The 18,921-nt window shown below is 30.7% G+C and overlaps 1 protein-coding gene and 1 long non-coding RNA gene across 2 annotated transcripts in view; one reads left to right on the top strand and one right to left on the bottom strand.

Annotated features, from left to right (window-relative positions):
- The window catches only part of LOC142331720 (protein PALS1-like), a 651,443-nt gene that overhangs the window by 454,420 nt on the left and 178,102 nt on the right, over positions 1-18,921 (bottom strand). The gene's annotated exons all lie outside the window — the stretch shown is intronic.
- Positions 3,145-18,921, top strand: part of LOC142331733 (uncharacterized) — a 47,539-nt gene continuing 31,762 nt past the window's right edge. The window contains exon 1 of the long non-coding RNA XR_012758073.1: positions 3,145-3,381. This is a non-coding gene — a long non-coding RNA (uncharacterized LOC142331733). The remainder of the gene's footprint in view (positions 3,382-18,921) is intronic.

Raw genomic sequence — 18,921 nt, forward strand, 5'->3', positions numbered from 1 at the left:
CAAAACATAATTCAATAACATTAATATTTAAGGATTTATTAATGATTAATATTTAAATCGCCACCATTTCTGAATTTTCAAACTTATTTATTTTTTAAAAGTTGTTGTTGGATATATATAAAACAGACTTCATTAAAATATTTAAATTATTTTTTAAGATATACATTTTTATTGAATAAATACAAAATGACGGACGGAGGAAAATGAAGCGAGATACGGTATTTGTCCATATAAACGTTTTTGTTTATTTTGATGTCATTAATCAGACCTTTAAGCTTGGCCAACACTTTCTGGAACCCTCCGTACGTATAAAATATTTTCGTAATTTCAAACACGAGATATCCATAAAATATTTTTACATTAAAGAGTATATAAAACTAGGTCTTATGTAAAGAGAAACATCCGAAATATGGAGTGGAACCAGTAGGATTACAGATCATTTTAATGGTAGGAATAGTGTGGTAAGGCAAATGGCACTGAGGAAATAAAAATAATTAGCATTCACGTATGACTTTCTAACCAATCCAAATAAATAAATAGAATAAAATCTAAGTGTTATATCAAAGAATTGTAAGAGAAATGTTTTACGCGATAAATACGACATACCTTTACGAAAAATTATTTTAACAAAATATTACTTGATATTTTATTTTATTACTGGTCCAGGGCTCATTTTCTCACACTTCTTGTTTAACCAGGAAGCGGAGCCCTCTAGACTCCCCGGTGTTTTCGTAATTCTGATAGTAGAGTGAACAATACTGATAAATAACAATTAAAGCCTGGAAACCTCTCTTTCCTTTAACGTTTCCCTCGTTCTTAACATTGAAGCTCTAATACGCTCCTGCTGTAAACAAAGCTTCAGCTAGGATCTGGGCGTAGAGTCAGCAGCTAACCGAAAATCACGCACTTCAACTGTATCAGAGGACCGAGATACTCTCATACTTTTAGCAGACTTTGAATAATAAAAAAGGTTACTTCTGTTTCTTGGACGCATATTTTTGTAATTTTTGACAATCCAATATCGACAGCCAAGATAAACAATCAAGACCCATAAAAGTTCAGTAAATATTCTAATAATAATAATAATTATTATTTTACAGATAAGGTTTGTTGATTAGTATACAGATTTGAACTCGTAAATCTTTTTCTTTCACCATGGTTACACAAATATAATGAAGTAAATTTATCATTATTTTTTCTTCAATGAATATTTTTAATGTCTTAACCCTCAATTAGGATTATCGTAATAATTCTAATTGGAGATAATGACCAACCCTCTAAGGTATAAATCTGTAAAGTTTTAAAATGCGTCTACTAAATTTTGCATGAAGCGCGCACAGGGACAACCCTAGTTATTATTTTCCATATGTATATATCCAGTACTAAAATATATCAACTATTTAATTTTTTTCGTTATTATTATTCTATTATTTCTCCAACCACTATTCCATCTACTAACTGGTGTGGGCGTGTGTGCAAATATAATTACTGCTACCGGCTTGCCAGGCCAGACGTAACTCCAGATGTAGTGGCAATGTAAGTTTTAATGTACCAGTAAACATATAATTTGAAATAGATCAGGTGGACTACTCTGAAGACTTGTGGTTAATTGAAACCCAACACCAAAGAACATTGCCGATATCCAGAGTCTAGCATTCAAATCTATATAAAAACAACTGCTTTTATAAGGACTCGAATCTTATTTTTTAATATCCATTAAAAATTTTTACTTATACTCACACACAGGAGCTTCGTTAAGCACTCGTGAAAAAAATTCTTAATAAAATAATTTTTCATAAAATGATACCAAATTTGTAAAGTATTGGTTATCTTAGCACCCAGAAGAAACTACAAAAAAATAGTTGCTATTCTATGTTTCTAAGTACCTATTTTTGGTCTGGCTATTAATTACAAACTTTCAAACTTAACTTTTTTTACATAAAATCTTGATTTCAGCTCGTTTGGTTACACTTATTTTTAGCAGCAATATTTGAAAATGTAATAAAAGAATATATATTTTTTTTATATTTATTAAAAATACAGATTTTAAAGTTTAAAAATTTTAATAAATTTACCGATTTAATAAATTATTTTAAAAAGGTTTTCACAAAATAAAAGAACTTTTAGCCAATTTTCATATAATTATTAAAAAAAAAAATTAATTAAAACTTTCACTGTACTACGTTCGATAATTTATAAGTGTAAATTGTTGAACAAAGTTCATATTGTTGCAATATTTTAACATTTCATTACCGATCTACCATCGGCTAATTTTTCAGTGGTATAAACGATTAGAAGAATGGCGTTAGTTTTGTTAAAAGGAAGAATCCAGGGTGATCACATACTTTAGAGGAAAATGTACAACGAATTATAGGGAAAACAAAATTTAGCGAAACAAAAAAGATCCACTGGTCGCGTTATCCTAGAACCTTTATATGACTGGTGTATGTTAAAGCTCCCACGGTCAGACCCAGTAATGGGTTGAGAACGCTGGTCCAAACGGATAAGAACGAAAATCACAAAATACGTCCATAAATAAAATAAAATTTAAAACATATGACCGACATTAAAGGAAAACCCTTGAAGCACGCCCGATTACAGAATCATACAGCAGCAAGGGAGAACAGTGATACTCCCGCCACTTTTGCGTTCCGTTCCGTTCCGTTCCATGTATGTTAAAACAAAGCTTGCATTCAAACCATACAAGTGTAAGTGAGAAAAGAAACCGGTAAGATTTCTGTGATATTCCGTGATACTGAACTCTTAGTTCATATGGAAGTCGATAGGTTTTAACCGAAATCCATTTTTAGTAACGAAGCGGTAAATTTCACGTCACAATGTCCGTGTGTGTGTGTGTGTGGACTTGAAAATTCGCACTAGATTGTACAGCGGGAGAGAAATTCACCAAAAGTTAATGGATATTTTTTGTGGTTTTATTTACAAAAATTTATGGTCATTTATTTTTTGTCTTACTACAAAAAATAAATGACCAAAAAGGGCAAAAATAAATGACCGTAAATCAGGGCAACAAATCAGTTGGCAGGGTAACAAGATTCCTTCACATTGGCACAACCGAGTTTGTCGGTTTATAAATGAAATATTGCCTCATTGCTAGATAGAGCTCTACTTGGGACTACACTTTTGGCCCCCAAGATCTTCAGATATTACACTTTGTGAGGTTTTCTTACGGGGATTTATGAAACAAAGTGTTTATGTTTCATCATTACCTGCTGATTTGGATGAACTGAAAAGCAGGATTACAGTTTCAGTAAATGCGCACTGTAATAGAAGACTGCCTCCATTGCATTGCGGAAGAATTCAGCTGTTGTCTTGACGTTATCCATGCAGAAGATGTAGAGTATATAGAATATTTATAACTTGGTAAGTGAAATTTTAAACATTTTAAAATAGTATGTTATTTGTAATCCTTTTTTTTTAAATATAAATCGTGTCACTTTTTTCAAATACTATTATAATAATATATCATATATATTAGTATATAAATAGTAGTGTTTACAGATTTAGTGGAATAAAAATATAATCACGCGCTCGTGTGCACACACGCGCGCGCGAACAAAGACAGAGTTACTGACTTTTCGTGGAGTATTTAAGCGAGTATTTTTTTAAACATGTTAAAAATAATTAATATAACCTTTTTTTTATAACTACAGAAAAGTAATATAATCAAACTGGAATTTACAGGATATAACACAGTACAGAGAGAGAAAATTTCACTATAGTATTATAATCAGGTTACCTTTAATCCATAAAGTGAAAATATTACTATACTATTCGCATATATCTTTTATGTTGTCATGGGAATCCGGCATCAATTGCCAGTAACCTAGTAAGTTATGAATAAAAATATATACAATAATAAATTATATTGTGCTTTCTTATTTTTATAAAGGGATTTAATTTTAAAAAGAAACAAATAATTATATTTATTACATTATAAACAACGGTAAAATACATTTAATTTATTATTTACTATTCTTTTTATATTATACTAAAACATAATTTTCTACAAATTAAGCCATTTTCCCGTATTTTACCTTTTTATTTATACTAAATTAAATTTTTAATTTATTTTTTTATTGCTCAATTTCGTTATTATTATTTGAAAAGAACAAAAGATTTTAAATAAAAATTGACATCTTAAAAACGAATTAAGACATTTTAATAAAATTAACGTTTCCAAAAAAAAAAAAAATGTTTAATATAGTACTTTTAAAAATTTCAAAAATGCTACTAAAATTGTTTATTCTCCTAATTATTGTTTAAGTTCCGTAAATATTATTTTTATCCTTATGTTTTATTAAACGAAATTCTCTATTATTAACTTGCCGGTCCGTCTAGCTAGAACGTGGACCCTCGAGCTCAGGTGAATCCCAGAACCAACTGAGGAGGGACGTACCTCATAGCTTACTTCGCTCGCAATTTCCAATTTGCCAGGGGGAACGGCAACTTGGACACCCGCTGAGCTTGCTTCGGTCGTCATACCATCTACCTAGACGGCTCCTCCCCCTGGAGCGCGTACTGTATATTATCCTCATGGTTGTGAGAATAATGCTGACAAAATAATAATTTTAGTAGTCTGGCGTTATAGAAAGCAGAAAAATTGACTAAATTACAAATGACAGAATAATAGTAACTACGGTAACTAAAGTACATATACCTCTTACTTCGAAAAATTAATTATTCATTCGATTGATTCGAATCATTCAGTTCAAATCCAGCTCACATAGTGATAAATACTCACAGTTCACAAACAAAAACCCTTTTCTTCTTTATATAGTAGTATAGAGATATAGATAATAAAGATTATTATTAAATATTTTTAATTAAATTAATGAATGAAGTGAAAACAAGCACAAAATTGCAAGTCTGAATAATCTTGGCAATCTACATTAATAATTTCATTCGTTTCTTAGCTATTTATCATTCGATTTCTAGAAATGACCTGTCATTTAAGAGATTAAAAATCAATTAAACTTACGTATACAAAAAAAGTATATGTTTGGAGCGTAGCTTTATATGGAAGTGAAACTTCGATGATCGGAGTACCTGAGAAGAAAAGATTAGAAGCTTTGGAAATGTGGTGCTAAAGGAGAATGTTAAAAATTAGATGGATGGATAAAGTGACAAATGAAGAGGTGTTGTGGCAAATTGATGAAGAAAGACGCATTTGAAAAAATATAGTTAAAAGAAGAAACAGACTTATAGGCCATATAATAATGCTGGAAAAGTCGCTTTGATATTGGAGTGACAGGTAAATGGGAAAAATTGTGCAGGCAGGCAACGCTTGGAATACGTAAAAAAAATTGTGAGGGATGTAGAACGTAGGGAGTACACCGAAATGAAACGACTGGTACTAGATAGGTAATCTTGGAGAGCTGCATCAATCCAGTCAAATGACTGAAGACAAAAAACAAATCTCGTTAAAAAAGTACAACAAGTTTATTGTTAAATAATAACGTTTTCTTTCGTATCGTACCAAAAAGAATATAAAACGTTTAAAAACGAAAATAATAAGTCCGGATATTTGATTAAAATGTTATTTTAAAATTGTTTAAATTACCAACAACGCATCTGTAAACGATTTTTAACCTAATAGCACCTATTAACAGAGAACTTAAAAAACACCCCGAATTTCCTTTAAAAATATTTTCTATCAAAAACTACCACGTAGTACCTTTTTCCACCTAAAAGGTGGAATTTTTCCACCTTATTCCACCTTTTAGGTAGAATTTTTAAAATTATGTCATACAAACTTCAATACCGAAATTAATTATCAGCTCATTTTCTTAATAATTGCCCCGAACAACAATACCGGAAGTATTAATCTAATAACATAGATAAAAAGGGTATCTAGGTATTTCTTAGAATTTTACAGAATATTTTCAATGTAATTTTTGTTTCTATAATTATACTTTTGCTTAAAATTTTAGATTATCTAAAATTGTATAAAAATAAGCTAATTTTTTTTTATTACACAGCTAAGAATTATGCTAGCTCAAAATTACTTTTGTTGACAGACTAGTAAACAAGAATAGCATCAAATCCATATTTGTTTACTTGGCTGGCATCATAACTCTAGAGCTATACAACAAGATGGAAAGATGGTAGACAAAATATAGGTTTTTTGTATTTCTCAATGTTTCATGAGCCAGGAACCTCAAAAAACAAAAACTTTCGTACGTAATTACACTTGCACCTCTGTTGGCGTGTTTAAAACTTCATATTTTTATACAGAAATTCGTGTATATGAGGCAATTTGTTACTAATTTTTTGGAGTCAATATCTCCAGGGGTTGGGATTGATAGTTAATTGAGGTCAATTTCCTCAAAGGTTTGCCAACATAACCCAATTTTAAATTCTTTATTTTCTGTTTAGTCTCCCGGACCTCCGAAAGGCATTATTACTTCAGAAGATGAATGAGAATGTAAATGAAATTTAATCTTATGCAGTCTCAAATGGACCATTATTGAGATATGTGATTAATTGAAACCCAACCATCAAAGAACACCGGCATCCACGATCTAGTATTCAAATTCATATACAAGTAACTGCCTTTACTAGGATTTGAACCTTAGAATTCTCGACAACAAAATCAGCTGATTTGCGATGACGAGTTTACCACCAGAAAAAACCGGTGGGTAAAGCCATTTCCATTTTATATTAAATTCAGTACAAGCTTAAATTGCTATTTTTTAAATAATTTTTCCCCAAAGTTTCACCTTTCCCAAAAATCGAAAAAGCTATATTTATTGCATGATTTTAATCGATTTTTTTTTTTCTTTCTAGGCATAGTAGTGCAAGTGATCCCAGAAAATTACTTTGAGGTCAATATTGGTGGTGGGGGAGCCGATAAAAATTAAAAAATATCAATATTTAAATTTAAACAAAATTTGGTTTTCTTAAAATTTTAATATTATTAAAGTCTAATTACATAAACTTTTAATATTTAAAATGATTATAAAGGTTTAGCTTAAACTTTTAATAATAACATTACAATAAATTTTCATCATAATTCACATCCCCACAACCAAAAGAAAAATCTTAGGTGACCTTTTATTGGTTGTACATTTTTTAGTGCAATTTTTTTAAAAAGTTTTTTCAATTTAATATTAGAAAGGTAGGAAAATCAAAAAGTATTCTTGAAAGATGATTTTGAAGATGGGGGTAACTGTTTCTTTGATTTTTTTTTAATTGTTTGTTATATTTAAACATGTAATAATTTTACAATAAAATTTCATCATAAATTACCCGCCTCTAATAAAATATATCTTACGTAACCTTTTTCATTTATCACTATTTTTCCACTATATAAGAATAAATAACTAATGACCAGAAAGTATTACTACAACTCTGTCGTCAACTTTTTTACTTTTAACTTAATACCTTATGTTTCACCATTTAAATAGACTTCGACGTTTTTTTTTAACAAACTATTTAAACATTTAAAAAAATATATTTTTAAATGTTTGAATCGTCATTCCCGTTTACAACGATTACTTTTACATAACTTAACAGCATAATTCTAATAGTTGAAATATTATTACGTGAAAACTCAATGAAATCGGTAGTCATAACTCACAATAACATGGACATTTTTCGTTTTTGAGTATCTTAGAAACAGCTTTTATTTACAACAAAATTATTCTTTTTATACCTATCTTTAAATAAAATTTAAAATGAAGTACATTTTTAAAAATAGTAAAACGGAACAAAATAACAACTGTCCTAAACGTTTAATATCACTTCTTAAATTTTGCCTTTTTAAAGTCTGCTCAAAAACTCAGCGTCACAAGATGTAGATGTTTAATTCAACGCCGATATCAGAAGTTACATTTAACAATTGGAAAAACTAAATTATTATAAATTAGTATTTTTACCGACTTTTTGAAGAAAAGTAGAGTATTACTTTCGATCGCATGATTGGAACGGGGAGGGGGAGAAAATTAATTTTCTTTACGTTTTGAAAAATATCATTCACTTAAATTGGAGTTTTCTTATATATGTATAAAATTTTGTGGTTCGAAAATTTCAAAAACTATCATATAAATTTCATTGAAATTTTGGTATCTTGTAGTAGTCTCTCTGAAATTGTGCATGTGAAATTTTTATGAAGATTGGTCAAGTCGTTCTTGAGTTAAGCTCAATTTAAGGTCGGAAAAATATTTTCGGTTATGTTGACTGTTCAGTGGTGTATTTTTAATACGCGTTTATGCAGTGAGTCACTGTGGTGGATGAGTTGAAACTTGATGTTTGTTGTAGGGTCTACTGATTAATCAAACCTATGTAGTGCGTTATACTCTGAAAATCTGACTGCGAAATGGAGCATCGGAAACGATAACTCGGACTTCTTGCGCAGAATTGCACAAGAGTTTTTAAGATTTAAAAAAAAATTTTTATGCCCTATTATATTTTTACTAATTTTTTTGAAAAATCTGAAGTATTTTAATCACACTGATATACAATTATTGCAAACAATATATTTTTTTATTTTATTTTAATAAAATTAACTTACATTTTTTTATTTATATGATTAATTTCCAATAATAGAGCTATGCTGTACTATAACTCGATTAAAAAAACTATCTTTTAACTAACTAAATATTCTAATAAGATAAAACTACTAAGGACAAAGGCAGAATTTTTTAGATTATTGCGTATTACTTTATTTAAAGTGTAAGCATAATATTGTCAATAGATAAATTAAAAACAAACTGAAATAAATAAAAAATTGGCCTATAAAGAACATAGGAATACACCGACCTGTATGAACTACAAAATATTTTATAATAAAAAAAATTGTGATTCAAGAGAGAGAGAGAGAGAGTAAGAATAAATTTACAGGAGACCGGGAGTAAAGGTGTAACTCTCACATTGACAACTGCGTGGTTGTATCACTAGAATTGCGTGGCAATAGACGTTTTTATACTTTCATGAAGTATTTGTTTTTATTCTTGTTACTAACGTTAAGAAAAAACCTAACAGAATTCCTACTTTAATAACTTCCTGATCCTATTATACAGGTTGAAAAATACGTCTTAACTGATAAGCCACATTTAGAAACATTTTAACCGTGGATCGTGTTCACGATGCATTCACTGCCAGTCCTGTTAAGTTAATTAATCGGTACGAACTGTAAATTCCTCGTTCCACTGTTCACGACATTATTGATAAGCAGCTCCGTTTCCGAGCGTACAATTTACAACTCTTTATCACATTAAACCAAATTATCGCCGCCTACGATATCAGTTTGCTATAGAGATAATACACCATGTCGAAAACAATTTCAGTCATCTTGATACGTTGCCATTTAGTGAAGAGGCAACCAAAGGGTTGCCACAGAAGGTTGCGCGTATGGAATACGTGCGGGAAAGTTAACAGACGCAATTGTCAAATTTTGGATACTAACCCCCCCCCCCCCATACAATAATCGAAAATGAAAGGGATACACCAAAAGTCAAAGTCTGTTTAGGCTGCACAAAAATGGCGTCATCAGTCCGTTTTTTTTAATAGTGACAGGACACACGTACCTCGACATACTTGAGAACTTTGCTATTCTTCAGATTCCTGCAGGCTTCGGTTTCCAACAAGATTGTGCTCTATAACATTACTTTCATAGAGATTTTACCTTGTTCTTGAACAAAACTTTCCCTGGAGGTCTCGAACGAGGAATTCCAACTGCATGACCACAAAAATCTACATATATTACTCCTTTGGACTTTTTTGCTTTGGGATTTATTGAAAGTTGTATGTACAAAAGAAAATTTCGAGATCTGGACGATTTCAAACGAAGCCATTGAACAAATAACGACGCAGATACTCTTAAACATCTGGCAAAAGTTATATTATTGTCTAGATGTTTCTCGAGCAACACAAAAAGATGCATATATTGAACTTAACTACGTATATTAAAATTGGCGAGTTATTTTTATTAAAAAAATATTAAATTATATTTACTGATTCTCTTAATATAAGCTGTTACTTTTGGATATCTTTATCCCGGACTCCCTATGAAGGTTCAAGCTGTTCTGTTGTACTTTCTGCTTGTCTAGACCATTCTAACTTCCCAGAATTTTATTTTAAGAAGATGATTGTGAAAAGATTGATCAAAAGAAAAAATTATGCAAAATAAAATACGTATCTTGAGCTAACAATGCCAAAAAATTAAACTTAAAGATTTAACATGATAATTCGTAATACTATTTGTTACACTACTGTAACATTCAAAATCAATCTTAAATGATACATACATACATATATACATATGTATATATACATAATAATAATAATGATATATTGGATAGAAGCTTTTGTATATATAAGCTATTATCCAACAATTGTGAAAGAACGAAGGAACCGGATGACGCTAATGAGTTAAGATTTTCTATAAAAGACATAATACAAATCATGATAATAACTCTTGCGGCTGTCTGTGGGTAGACTAGACGACACAACTTACCGACTGTTGTCAAGAATGAGGTGACCCAGTGTTCCGCTTGTACTAGCTTAGAATGAAGAATGAAAAAATAAAATGTCGGATAAAAGAATGAGAATAAAAGTTTAGTGTGATAAAAAGAGGAAGAAACTGGATAGAGAGTAAAGTAGAAGGAGAAATAGAAGAAATGGCTGGCAAGTGTGTCGCCGGTTAGCACGAACCTTCAACAGCAAGCAATAGAAAAAGAAAGAAAGAAAAATGTATATATAATAAGAAGGCTGTCTGTTGCAACTTAACTTGTAAGTGTACAACTGTAAAACGTGTACAGAGTTTTAATGTATTCCCGTCATAAATATTAAACTCTTTATTAGCAAAATCAACCAACAGTTCACAAACTGAATTGTATTTATACAGCATATTTAGCCTAGAAAAATAATTTCAGTTCATAAAATTTCAGGTGTGTTTCAAAACAATAAATACAAAATAAGGATAAAACTTTATATGAACTGAAGATTTCTTCTTAATTTAGTTGTCAAACAGTTAACTGGTTTTATGTTATTCTCTTTTTTTCTATTATGTGCTAATTCTTTAATCTCTGTAAACAAATTAGTTAAACCTGATTAGAGATGGTTCATCAAGGAAGCTCGCCTCTATGCAAGATTCTATCACAGAATTCCTTTAATTTTATCTGCTCGCTTAATTTTCGATATTTTTCTTTAACAGCACATTTCAAAGGTATTTATTATTTTCCCTCCTCTTTTTTCTATTGTATATAATTCAGAATACACTGCAGATAATATTTTTAAAAACGTTTGTCCATTTTCTTCCTTTCCTTTTTTCTGTTATAAGAACTTTTTTTTTTCTGTAAATTATTCTTTGGAAGTTAACCCTATGCAACATCATATTCTTTCAAGATTATCCTTTGGACGTATTCTTCCATCTGTTTCAAGTAATTTGATTTGTTTTTCATGCGATTGCCAAAGATTTTTTTTTAAATTTAATTTTGTTGGGTCCATCCTAATCATATGTTCCAAGAAATTTAACCTTTTTTCCCCTTATCGCTGTTTTTCATGGTGTTGATATATCTCCTGGTTGAACTCTACTACTCTTGAACCAAGGATTTTCCTTACTAAGCCCTTTCGATCTTCAAAAATTTGTATTATTTATTACACAGATCTGCATCAATGTTGAATACAGATACAGTCACTGAAATCAAAGACCGATTATTCGCCTCGCCAAATAAATCGATCAGACGTTTGTCTGCTGAAATTAATTTGTCTAAATCAACTGTTCATCGGGCGACCAAACAATTACAATTACGACCTTATTCTTCGACTTCTTGAGCCCGACGAAGAAAAACGGCTACAATATAGTCGATGGTTCCGTCGATTTCTGCGTGAGAATTCCTTTAATTTTATCTGCTCGCTTAATTTTCGATATTTTTCTTTAACAGCACATTTCAAAGGTATTTATTATTTTCCCTCCTCTTTTTTCTATTGTATATAATTCAGAATACACTGCAGATAATATTTTTAAAAACGTTTGTCCATTTTCTTCCTTTCCTTTTTTCTGTTATAAGAACTTTTTTTTTTCTGTAAATTATTCTTTGGAAGTTAACCCTATGCAACATCATATTCTTTCAAGATTATCCTTTGGACGTATTCTTCCATCTGTTTCAAGTAATTTGATTTGTTTTTCATGCGATTGCCAAAGATTTTTTTTTAAATTTAATTTTGTTGGGTCCATCCTAATCATATGTTCCAAGAAATTTAACCTTTTTTCCCCTTATCGCTGTTTTTCATGGTGTTGATATATCTCCTGGTTGAACTCTACTACTCTTGAACCAAGGATTTTCCTTACTAAGCCCTTTCGATCTTCAAAAATTTGTATTATTTATTACACAGATCTGCATCAATGTTGAATACAGATACAGTCACTGAAATCAAAGACCGATTATTCGCCTCGCCAAATAAATCGATCAGACGTTTGTCTGCTGAAATTAATTTGTCTAAATCAACTGTTCATCGGGCGACCAAACAATTACAATTACGACCTTATTCTTCGACTTCTTGAGCCCGACAAAGAAAAACGGCTACAATATAGTCGATGGTTCCGTCGATTTCTGCGTGAGGGAATTAATGTTATGGATTCGTTATTTTTCACAGATGAAGCACGGTTTCATTTGGATGGCTACGTAAACAGCCAAAACAGTAGAATTTGGAGTGCTGAAAATCGCCACGTTTATCACGAAAAACAATTACACCCGCAGAAGTTGGGCGTGTGGTGCGCGATATCGCGGAAGAAAATAATCGGTCCTATTTTTTTCGAGTACACCATTAATGCAGAACGATATCAGGATATTTTATTTCAGTTCATCGCACTCTTGGAAGAGGAAGACAGACACTGCTGGCTACAACATGACAGTGCGACATCGCACTACGGAGGTTCAACTTCTGATTTCGTTGAGGAATTCTTTGGTAATCGTGTTATCGGTCGAGGCTTGTGGCCACCAAGATCTCCAGATTTGACTGCGGCGGATTTTTTTCAACGGGGTTACCTCAAAGGAAAAGCCTACAGCAACAAACCACGAACACTTGAACGATTGAAAGTCAATATTGAACAAACTGTATTAAATATCCAGCCACAAACTTTGAAAAAGTTGCAAGAAACGCTGCAAAAAGAATTGAAGCTTGTATTCAAGAAGATGGCGGCCACTTCCAACATTTACTCTAAATTGTAAGGTATGGATGGTAATAATAAAAATTACATTTACATTTACACATGCCTTTTTATTATTTCAATACCTACCAATATAAGGTTGGGTAGCGTTTTATATGGGACACTCTGTATTTTATTATATAAATTAAATTTTATGAAATAAATTTCTTATTTATTACAGAAATTATATAAAATCTTTGTTTTATCTTCTCCAATTTTAATATTTAGTATTCTCCCTTATTACCTTTATAAGTTTTATTACGATCTTTAATAATTAATTAACTTTTTCTGTTTTGTTTAACCTCCGGGATCACCGTTATGTATTGCTTCAGAGGATGAAATAAACGATTTGTAGCGTGTGTGAAAATGTGATGCCTGACCGGAATTCGAACCCGGGACCTGAGGATGAAAAGCCGAGACGCTATCACTCGCGCCACGGAGGCCGGTGAATATTAACTTATAAAACAAAAACTAAACGGAAATTTTGTTAACTCAAATTTACAACTTTTGGATAATAACCAAATCACAACAAGAAATTTCAAAGCTGCATTTCTCAAGAAAGGTTTTGAAAAATGTTACTTCTTTAATGTGTGAGGTAATAAAAATTTTTTCAACTGGATTTATTTTTTTGGGAGCGGGTGAGTGGAAAAAGAATTCGTCCGCTAGCTTTGTTGAGGATGCTTTTTTCGTAATTTACATAACTTAAATAAAATATTTTTTAACAAAAAATGACATAGCTTGTATAAACGATTTGAATTTTTTACATTATATTAACTATTTAGCCTTAGGGAATTTTAACATTCAAAGTAATTGTGAATAAAATTACTTAAATTTTATTAAATTTTAGGCCAAACATTCAAGAAAATCAGTTGAAAAATTAAAATACTAACAATAATAGAAATTACCGTGTTCCAGACAGCCGTAGCTTGTGAAAGTCTGTTTACGACGTTTATCTATATTTTTTTTATCATAAAAAAACTGGTTTTTTTCTTTTCTTTTATCTTTGTGCAAACGGTTTTTTTTACATAACATCAATTTTTGTAGGGCTACGTTATTTCAGATAAAAATTTGTTTATAAGAAAATGTACTTAAAAATTAATAAAAAAAAGTTTAAAGAAAAACCCGTTAAAAATCTTCTTTCTTTCAATTCTTTCTTATATAGCTACATTTTGAAGCTAGTTCTTATTTTAACTCCTATTTTTTGAAATCGAAATAAAATAACATTATTTTTAATATATAATTTATATTAATTTATTATTTTATATATTAATTTATATTTTAATATATAATTTTTAAATATATTATTTTTGTTAGTTTTATCATAAAAAAACTGGTTTCTTGTTTTTTATCTTTGTTCAAACGATTTTTTTACATACATAAATTTTTATAGGGCTTTATTTCAGATAAAAATATGTTTATAAGAAAACGTACTTAAAAATGAGTAAAACAAGGTTTAAATGAAAACCCGTTAAAAATCTTCTTTCTTATGAAACTATATTTTGGAGCTAGCTGTTCTTAGTTAGGCTCCAATTTTTTAAAGTCGTAATAAAAAACTATTACAAAAACATTAATATTATTTTTTGTGGCGGGGAGGGAATAATATTCAATATTAAAAACTCTATGATTGCAAGGGAAATGTATGTTAACTTCTAAATTATTGTATGTGACTTGATAAAATTGTTAGCCACCACCCTCTAAACAACTACTTCGTTTATAAGAATCTGAAACATCTCTTGCTAGACTTACTACAGAAAGTAATGAATGAATGTTAACTAGTGTTCATAAGTTTAGAATGTATGCTTTATTTATAATTATAGTATCAACATAGTAACAACTTTAGTAGAGTGAAAAAAAACAACAAATTAACATATTAATTTCCAAGTGGGAAAAATAAGTTATATATACTATTCAGTGGGAAAGATACTACTAAATACTCAAAGAATATTATTATTATTTTGAGATTTCAAATCCTTATTTGTAAACTGTGATTTACGTGTTATAAAAAATTATTTAAAATTATTCAAGGTTAAGAAATTAAAAAACGTTTTATCAATTCTCTTTTAAATATAAACTTACTCCTAACTGTTACCAAAAATCATAAATGAAATTTTATTATTATATGAAAATATATTTTATGTAACACAATAGCTCTTTATGGATCCAACATATGTTCACAGCATTATAGTTGGCTAATGGACAAGTCTACAAATATAAATGGGAAATCGAGCGTGCGTGAATATAAATAATTTAAAAAATTAAAACTCGTGACATCTATTTTTTCTTCTTACCTTATCTTATGATCTAAACAATAAACATAATTAAAATATACGTGATTAGTTTAAATTATTTGTATTTTATATTACGTAAATTATTTGGGTCACCAAATAACAAATAACAGCTTGGAATAATTTACGTTGCAAAAGGATATTCAGTACAATTGAAGTATTGTAATTAACATTCCGATGCGGTGCAACCTGAATTGAAAGCAACCAGTGAGCAGTCAAGGAATGTTATTCAATGAATTATAATGTGGTGCACGAGTTAGCAGTCAAGTTAATACGGTTAAAACTATTTAATATTACTTTTAAAAATTACAACAAACTATTTATTTGATACATTACAATAATATAGAATCTAATTTTAGATAACATATACGGAATGATGATGTGAAAAAACATGAAAAGTTGAAATTTACATTAGAGTGTTATATGTAATTCAAAAATCAAAAATCAAGAATTTTATAACTTAAATATAATATTTTTTTTTTTTTTTTTTTGTGGAGGGAGATGGAAATGCATTTACGCACGGAGTGTCAGCCTCCCTCTGATGGTATTGTCCAATCACTATCAGCAGACTACCGACTAAAACCACCCCCCTTTCTACCAGGACTTGACCCGGAACCGTTTAACACATTACTTCCGGTCGAGTCCTCCTATACTAGCCTGATTAGGCGCTACCTAATTTTCAGGACTATCCAGGTCAACCTTTTTGGCTCTGGGAATTTTGCCGACGAATCGGGCTACTCTTTCCCAGCTGCTCAGGTCACGGAGCATCATCACAAACACGTTGTGGGGGCTCCGAGATCCGCCTCCAGTGCCCCCGATCTGCCGCCCACCGAGCACATTTGAAAAAAGTGTGCTCAGCGTCGTCCCGTACACCAGGGCAGTCGGGGGACAGCGCTTTCCCTATGACATGGAGGTAAGCGTGGAAGTACCTGTGACCCGTTAAAAATTGGGTCATGTAGTACTCCACCTCTCCATGCCGTCGCCCAGTCCACGGTCTGACCAGAGGGATAAGCCTTGCGGTCCATCGTCCTTTGGTCTCGTGGTCCCAGGTCTCTTGCCGTGCGGGTGCGTTCTTCGTTGGCAACGGTCTCCCGGTCTTCGCCTCCTGTAGATCACCTGACGCTCCCTTGCCAAAATAGCAATGGGTATGATGCCGAATAATAATAAAAATAATAAATTTTAGTTATTGATAAAGAATTCACATGATTTTTACAATAAAGAAGCATTAGTCAGGTTTACTTTCAACAAAAGTGATAATATTTTTAAGTCGACCAATCCGGTTGGTAAAAAGAATGAAATCATTCTGATATATAACCATACATTCAACCCAGTGAAAAAACCAATAGGAAATCATTTTATTCCTCACTTTTCCTGTAGGTTTTTTTTTTTGCTTGAATCGCCACATAAGCTTGAAGCTTGTGCGTGGGATGTGGAAGTGTAGCGTATGAAAAATGCCGTGCCTAACCGAGATTCGAACCCAGGACCTCCGGATGAAAGGCCGAGACGCTACCATTCGCGCCACGGAGACCTGCACGGAGTTTGGTATGGTATCCATATTATTCTTTGGACTGGCCATCCTATTTTTAAAAATGAACGCTTTCTAAGTGAAGTAGCTTATAATCTTTACATTACGGTAATAAAATCCATAGATGAAAATTAGCTATTTTCATTAAACTTTTCTATGGTTATTTAATGAAAGACGAAAAATATATTTTTAGATGTAATATCATGAAGTTCTTCCTGGACCTCGTAATCTATTCTACTCATGAAATAATGAAAAAAAATTCATGTCTTAAAATGCTTCGTTTGTGAATTACGTCTAGTGAAATATTCCGTTCGGATATCAGCTACTACTGATGAAATGAGGCCGTACGGAATTTATAGAATGTAATTAAGGAGAAAATTTAGTGATTTCTTATGGTCCTTAACCATAAAAAACTATCTCATAACTGTATCTGTGGTAGTTTTTGAAAAGTTTGGAGTGAAAACCAATAAATTGGGGTAAAACCCCTGTTTTTTTTATGTTTGACGTACAATAACGTTGTTAAATGGGTATTAAATACGTAACATTTTTAAACAAAACTTGTATAAAATTTAATTCTGAAAAAATAGTTTAAAATAAGTTGAATAAAACAAAGAAAAGATAGAAAAATTTGAATTTTATTTAGAAATAGTACATTACTACATTTGTCAGAAAAGTACTTAAATTTTGCTGTTAAAAAATTTGTAAAATAAAAATTACTTAAATAATAATGTTTTTAATAATGAGAGAATACAATAAATATTTGAAAAATTATTATTTCAATAAAATAATAACAGTTGAACAACAATGAGCAATGCTGTATTAATATTTAAAACATTCTGTAATCTACATTACGTATATCGGTATTGTGAACTGTATTGTCGTTAGCGAAGGATTTCTGTGAATTTTACTTTCAACGTGATCGGTTTGTCATTGAAGTTATGTCTTAATTATTTGTCACAAAGAAATACGGTGTATTACGGATGTGTGTAATGTCAATGCTATAACTGGTGCAGTAGAATATGAAAATTACGTTTTCCGAATCGCAGGATTCCAGATCCCAAAACAATTAGCGCAACTTATTGCAATCTTCGGGTAACAAGTTCACTAACTAGTATTCGTCACAGCTACGGACGATCTGTCCAACACAATGCTTTTATTGATAAAATTATTATCGATGCATAAATTATAGAAGTGTGCCAAGAAATGTGTTCTTAACGGCGGGCTCATTTTTGAACATTTTTTATTAACTGGAACATAAAGTGTACTGTTTCTAAATAAAATTCGTATTTTTCTAATTTTCTTTTGTTTTATTAAACTTATCTTATACCATTTTGTTCAAAACTAAATTCTCTACTAGTTTTATTTAAACTTTTTATGTATTATTAATTCAATATTGTTACTACAGGTCAAACATAAAATCAGGTGTTTTTACCCCAATTTATTGGTTTTCACCCCAGATTTCTCAAAAGCTACTGCAGATACGGTTCTGAGATCTATTTTATTACATTTTCAGGATACAAACTTAATAATTCATATATATTTCACGTCCTATATATTTCAGCACACCATTTCACCAGAGTAGCTGAGATACGAGCCTTTCACTAACCGTAACTTGCAAACGAAGCATTTTAGGACACAAGTTGATATGAACTTTTTCCATTATTTTCACGAGTAGAATAAGTTATTAAAGTCCCCGGAGAATTTCGTGATACCCTCTGTATAAAGGCATCCAAGGTTAGTTAATTTAACAATGGAAGGAAATGAAGAAGGTTATAACCATTGGAGAAGAAAAAGATTGGAATAGATAAACCAAAGTATTTAAGATGCAGGTGAATATGTTAAAATTGAAAAGGTAGCAAACCAGACATATAACTAATTAAGTAAAAGATTGTTTATTTTTTTCTATAACCTATTACTGCAATAAATATTTATTTTCAGTA

The sequence above is a fragment of the Lycorma delicatula genome, chromosome 10 (assembly GCF_047948215.1).
Source record: "Lycorma delicatula isolate Av1 chromosome 10, ASM4794821v1, whole genome shotgun sequence".
Classification (NCBI taxonomy): domain Eukaryota; kingdom Metazoa; phylum Arthropoda; class Insecta; order Hemiptera; family Fulgoridae; genus Lycorma; species Lycorma delicatula.